The sequence below is a fragment of the Fundulus heteroclitus genome, chromosome 20 (genome assembly GCF_011125445.2).
Source record: "Fundulus heteroclitus isolate FHET01 chromosome 20, MU-UCD_Fhet_4.1, whole genome shotgun sequence".
Lineage (NCBI taxonomy): Eukaryota > Metazoa > Chordata > Actinopteri > Cyprinodontiformes > Fundulidae > Fundulus > Fundulus heteroclitus.
The window spans coordinates 14,139,993-14,145,992 of NC_046380.1; the positions used below are offsets into that span (position 1 = coordinate 14,139,993).

Sequence of the window (6,000 nt, forward strand, 5' to 3'; positions counted from 1 at the left end):
CTGCTGTTGTTAGGTCTACCTAACTGAGTCTTTTAATTGGAATTAAAGTAAATTAACTGAACTCTGTGTGTAATTTACTCCAATTACTTGCATTGTTCTTCCTCATAAAAATCCCCAGGAACGAGAGAATTTACAAGCCAGTAAAACGCACCACTAACACCAGAGGAAACATAGCTCAGAAAGAGGAAAGTGGTGTTTTCAAAGCAGCAACAAATTAAAATAGATCACCTATGTATCTAAAAGACTAGCGTCCTGAGTGACAAGGCATTTCTGATCTGCCCATAAACTTGAAGCACTGAAGTAGACTTTGCCTCATTGAAGACTCATTTACACACATTTCCTAAAATCAGCCAGTAAAATGACTCATTTAAGATATTGTGATTAAGCAGCTCTCGCGTTCTTCTTTCAGATCCACTACAATCAATGTAAAAAAAACGACTCAGAGCAAAACTGCAACTAGGCACCAAAGAGCTTTGCTGTGGCTTGATCATGACAAAGACCTGTAACTGTCAGCTGCGTGCGTCTGAGCGTCTGGGGCACTGACCTGTAACCACATCCTCTTTCCAAAGCACAAGAAGTTTTATGCTGAAAGGATGGAAAAGGAGTAGCTACCAACTAACTCATCCAGTTGCTCTTCCAGCGAAAGATCCAAGACACGAAGCGGTCTCCGGCCTCTTTCCTCCCCTGCTGGGTCCCAACAGGCCTCTTCCCCAGACGGAGATCTCCTCTCCGGGCCGCTTTTCACAGCCTCGACGACGCAGTGGACAACTTCCCTGGTTCCTGGCGTTGAAACACCCTGCGAACATAAACCGTGGGCTCGGACGGGGGGGGGAAAGCCGCCGCAGCTCTCGGGTCATCTCACCGTGACTCTACCTAATTTGCTTACGGCTGCGGCATATGCTTATCACTCCAGGTCATGCTAAATCCCTGCAATCTGTGGCTCTGACAACACCGCTGAGCAGTAGCCAACACAACGACAACACATGATTAGCAGAGGTGGACGGGCTGATCCCTCTGCCAACTTTTAAACAGATTTGTGTTGTTGTTGTTTTTATAAACAATTAGCATCCACCACACTAGAGCATAAGCTAAGTAAAAGCAACAGCCAAGGAGCCCTTCTTCCACTCAGCAGTGCCGGACCCCAACAGGAAGCTAACCCAGAGATTATTATGCAACCTTTTAAAAGAAACAAGCTGTATTTACCTGCGAAATGATAAGAGCTTTACTTTAAGAACCTTTAATTTGTAATAGGCGAGACATTCATTTAAAAGATACGTCTATTATTAGCAAGCAATTTGTTGATGCTGCAGACCAGATCTGACTTAAGGGAGTACAATCAAAGAAGAATTTCGACACCAACAGATGCGATTCATCTGAAAAGCTTCCTAATAATAGTTTGATTTATTCAGAGAGAAGGGAGAAGAAGAAGAAGAAGAAGAAGAAAAAAAAGGGGAAGTTAAACTGGGTCATTAGATTTCTGCTATTTTACAAGGAGCCCAAGTGTCTAAAATCGGCATGTTAGACGCTGTACAACTTTCCCACGCTTCGTGCAATCTACATTATGCAGGTGCCACTGGAAACGCGTTTTCTGCCCTCACCGGGGATGCTAGTCAGCTAGCTGTTGTCACACACCAAACAAATCTTCCCCCATGAATCTGTAACGTTTTTTCCAACGGTCGAGCCGTTGGAAAAAAAAAACAGTCGATCTCCAGTGATCACAACAGTATTTTTTCATTATTTTTTTTTTTTTAAAACCACAACATTAATCAAATTCTGCTTAAACCGTAAGCCCGCTTACAGCTAAATCCCCCCCGCCGCCGACACTAAAAGGCTCGATCCGGGCAATTAAGGGCGACATCAGTGTAACGGACAGCCTTGATTCGGGCGAACGGCGATGAAGCCTAAGTCCCGTTATGAAGCTCGTTAGCCAAATGCCGCTAACTAGCCAGCTTAACTGGCCGCTGCTCGCACCGTTAGCCGCGGCTCGTTAGCAGCCGAGCTAACCAGCCGACACATTCCTTTCCTCTGAGTGTTACCAAAACACAGCCAGCCTGTCAGAAATGTCCGGCACCCGGGCTCGTTTAATAGTTCAAACGCCAAACCGAGCACGGCGGGTTGTTAACCAGGCACGAATACAACGCGTTTTCCCCCCCTTCCATAGAAATGACATAAGCCGATAGCTAACGTTACCTGCCCTTCCGCTTGGCCTTGACTAAAATGGGGAGTGCTCGCTCCGGTTTTTTACTTGAAGACAATTTTTCTCTTCTCGCCCCGACGGAACGAGGCACGCGCAGCGCACTGGCTTTGTCGTGTCCGCCCCCTGCCAGCGTCCACGCCACGCAGGAGGGCGCGACTTTTCTTTTTTTTTTTTTTGTTACCGGAGCGCTTATCTGGCCGCGTTTAGCGCCTGGTAAAGTTTTTAGCGTCGCAACTCACCGTCTCTGGCTCCGCTGTCTCGCGCCGCTCCGCAAGTGTCAGCTCGTGAGTTCTCCTCCAGTGGCGGCGGCGGCGGCGGCGTCTGGGCGCAGCGGACGTCACCCGGACCGTTTCTCGTTTTTCTTAAAAGGGCATGACACACGGGCCGACAGGAGGCATACACACACACAAACACACGCTGGAATAGCTCAATCACCCAGACTAAAATGTAAAACACAGCATTTAAACGTTTTTGTTTTAGCAAGCTAAATATATGAATTTATTCTCTACAAAACAACCACTATATATATATATATATATATATATATATATATATATATATATATATATATATATATATATATATATATATATATAAAGATTTAGTTTACAGTTTTATTTGCTTCATTTTAATGAATTAATTATTGGCCTTCGTAATGGGCTGCACAGTGCCTGAGTTCGATTCCTACCCTTGCCCTGGGTCTTTCTGCAGGGAGTTTACATGTTTGCATGCGTGGGTTCTCTCCGGGTACTCCGGCTTTCTCCCACGGTCCAAAAACATGACTGTTTGGTTAACTGGCCTCTCTAAATTCTCCTTAGGTGTGATTGTGAATGGTTGTCCTGTTGGTTTCTGTGTTGCCCTGCCATAGCCCGTACCAGCACCCCTCGCGACCCCGATAGGGATAAGCATGTTAGAAAATGGATAGATTGCCTTCCTAATAAGAAAATAATCAGCCATATGTTTGGATGGATGGATGGATGGATGTTTATGACTTGTGAACAGGAAACACTGTTCCAGCTGTCAGCCATAGGTGTGGCAGCATCATGCTGAGGAGCTTAAAGCAGGTGGAACAATGCTAGACTATGTTAAAATTACTGTGATGGACTGTCAATCCCAGTGACCCCCCCCCCCCAAAACAAACTGTTGCAAACAATGAATGGATTAATGACTTAAAATTTGTGTGTTCAAACAGGACATCTATCCACGGTCAATGATGCAAGCTAACACTAAGTTTCTAAGCAGGCCTTTTCATCTCCCCCGGCATCAGCCGTATTGGAGATTGTCTATGGTCCAAGCTGAGAAACCAATTTAAATCTCTCCAAACGGCGGCAACAGCAGCAGCATGTGTGCGGGCGTCAGCAGACTTCATCCGTGCTGTTTCTCACTTTTCTTAAAAGGCCGTGGTACATGGGCGGAAAGGAATACACTGCGCATATACAGTCTGTATATGCAACATTTTCCAAGAATGAGTTGTGACTATAGTGACAATGCATCAACAACAACAAAAAAACAACTTATAAACAGGTAAATTCAACCTATTAAAGAGTGGTGCAGTAAACTTTCTCAATTAGTGCTCTAGGAGAGGATACGCATGGAGGTCAATACCTCTATCAATTTATTTTCACCAATTCACTTTATTACAGAGAAACATGAGATTTATTTGTTAAGCACTACCGATACATATTAAAAGCGCTGGAAAAAGTCAGTAGAATTGCATGATGGTGGCAGCATCATGATGAGCGGATGTTTCTCTGCCAGTGATACTGTTCTATCTCTCAAAGCAGAAGCAATAGTGACAGCCCGCCTGTTGAAATTTTGACACAGCTGAGCGTTCCAGAAGGACAACGATCCAACATGAACTTTAAAAAAAGGGGTTTTGGAACGGTTTAGCCGGGCTATTAACGATCTTCTGAAATGGCCTTGAAAGTCCTCCTCTAAGCTTAAAAGCCGTGTATTTGCAAACTAAAAATAATCCCACGAAGTGGCTGGAAATCTTTACAGAATTATTCCAAAAGCTTCAAGAAGCATGCGTGCATGTTGAAGTAAAAATGGGTATATATTCACAGTATTAATTTATGTGCACATTTGAGTCTGTGTGTCTAATTCTGAACCCCGTGTGGAAAGAAAATCCACAGAAACCTAAAAACATGCACCCCCAACTATCCTAACATGTACTGAAGTATTGTCGTATAACTGTTCATCTAAACCTCTAAATAAATCTATAAATGCCCACGGTGGATGTATGCAATCTGGAGAGAATAATCTACTAGCCCATCTTTTTATGTGTGAAAAATGTGTTCAAAATAATTTGGTTGTCTTAAAATGTGGAAAAAAGAAGAAAAAAAAAAGGAAGTCTAAAAAAAGAAATCTGATCGTGAAATGGTATAAATTACATTTAGGGAAACCAAAACTTCACTCATGATTTAAAATAATTCAACTTCTGCCCTTTCAGTTAAATGGGATTTTGTTTCATGAACTTAAAACCCGTAAAATATTTTTGCATCACATTTATTGTACTTTTTTTTTTTTTTTTTTTTTTTTTTAGAACTAGTGTGAATTTATCTACAGCGCGCAGCAACTATTTTTAGGTCTTCTCCTAAAGGTGAACATCACTTTGACTTTTCCAAGCCCACGGTGCCTTCCAAAAGTATTTAACACCCTGGAACGGGTGTTAAATTTGTCACATTTTTTACAATTAACACATAAGTGTAAAAAGAAAAAAATAATGATACATGGCGTTACAGTTTTGTAAGAGTCTGAGAAGCGGGGCGTGCATATGTAAGCCGTCCCAATAACCGTGTTCCTCCTAAATGAAGTAAAAAAAATATGCATGGCCCACTTTATAGTGTCATTTTCCACCTCACAATGCAATAGTATATGTTGGTCTAGCCCATACAATACTGATGCTTGTTGTTTTGACATGACAATGTCAAAGAGTTCTAGGTGGTTCTTAGATTTCTGCAAGGCACTGTATTTGTAATCCTGGCAATGTTGATTCTTAGTATCCATTTGAATTAAAAAAACTTTCCATTTCTTGGACATTTAGGAATGCCAATGCATTAAACGCTTGAAAAAAAAAAACAGTGTGGTTTTCAATGCTTAAAGAATGTCCTTTCTTACAGCACGACCTGTTTTTATCTTCTCAAATGACAAAAGCGTCCTTTTTTACTACTAGTAAACATTGGTACAATTACACAATAAGGTATTTCTCTTCCTTTGATGAGTCAGAAGACGACGTGAAATGTGGCTCCTGGTTTGTGAATTGGTAAATGTGGTTTTCTTGTGTTCATAAAAGCATGCAGAATATTACTGGGGTTGCTGACTTCGTGTTTAAACCACGTGATTGGGTATCTACGTTAAACAAGCTGATCAATAAAGAGACACGATAGCTTTAGTTCAACTCTGATTCATCAACCAGCAGTTATTGCATCCTTCAACACGCACCTTTTTTTTCCCCAGCAGGTCATTTGCCTGTAAAATGTAGGGCTTTAAAGAAAAGAGCGTGTGACCAAGCCCTACCAAAAAAAAGGTAAAGTGCTTCCTAGTGAGTCGCTTGAACAACTTCAAACAAGAAAGCTGTCCAGTTTTGGAAAAGGCAGATGTTTGGCATGGATGTTTTACCGAAGAGTTCCCTCTAGTGGGTAAGCGCAATCCTGTAAAGGCGGCAGGCCAAAATGTCCACTGGTTACAAGTTCAACTGAGCCGTGACCCAAAACTGAATGCCACAGCAAACATTTAACAATTTATGCCTTTATTGTACCATAGGTCAATCTGTTGTACAGATTTAATACATTATGCATCTA

General features: G+C 42.1%; 2 protein-coding genes across 4 annotated transcripts in view; both read right to left on the reverse strand.

The window, feature by feature from the left end:
* The window catches only part of LOC105935996 (ras-related protein Rap-1A), a 28,497-nt gene extending 25,950 nt beyond the window's left edge, over nucleotides 1-2,547 (reverse strand). The window contains exon 1 of one of the 2 annotated variants that reach the window (XM_036151477.1): nucleotides 2,437-2,547. The gene's annotated coding sequence lies outside the window, so the exon portion shown is untranslated. Of the gene's footprint in view, nucleotides 1-2,190; nucleotides 2,388-2,436 lie in introns of those variants that run through there. The other variant, XM_036151478.1, reaches the window with a different exon arrangement.
* A 3,384-nt stretch (nucleotides 2,548-5,931) lies between these two features.
* timm17a (translocase of inner mitochondrial membrane 17 homolog A (yeast)) overlaps nucleotides 5,932-6,000 on the reverse strand; it is a 4,631-nt gene continuing 4,562 nt past the window's right edge. For both annotated transcript variants that reach the window (XM_012876641.3, XM_021323620.2), the window contains exon 6: nucleotides 5,932-6,000. This exon is cut by the window's right edge and continues 785 nt beyond it. The gene's annotated coding sequence lies outside the window, so the exon portion shown is untranslated.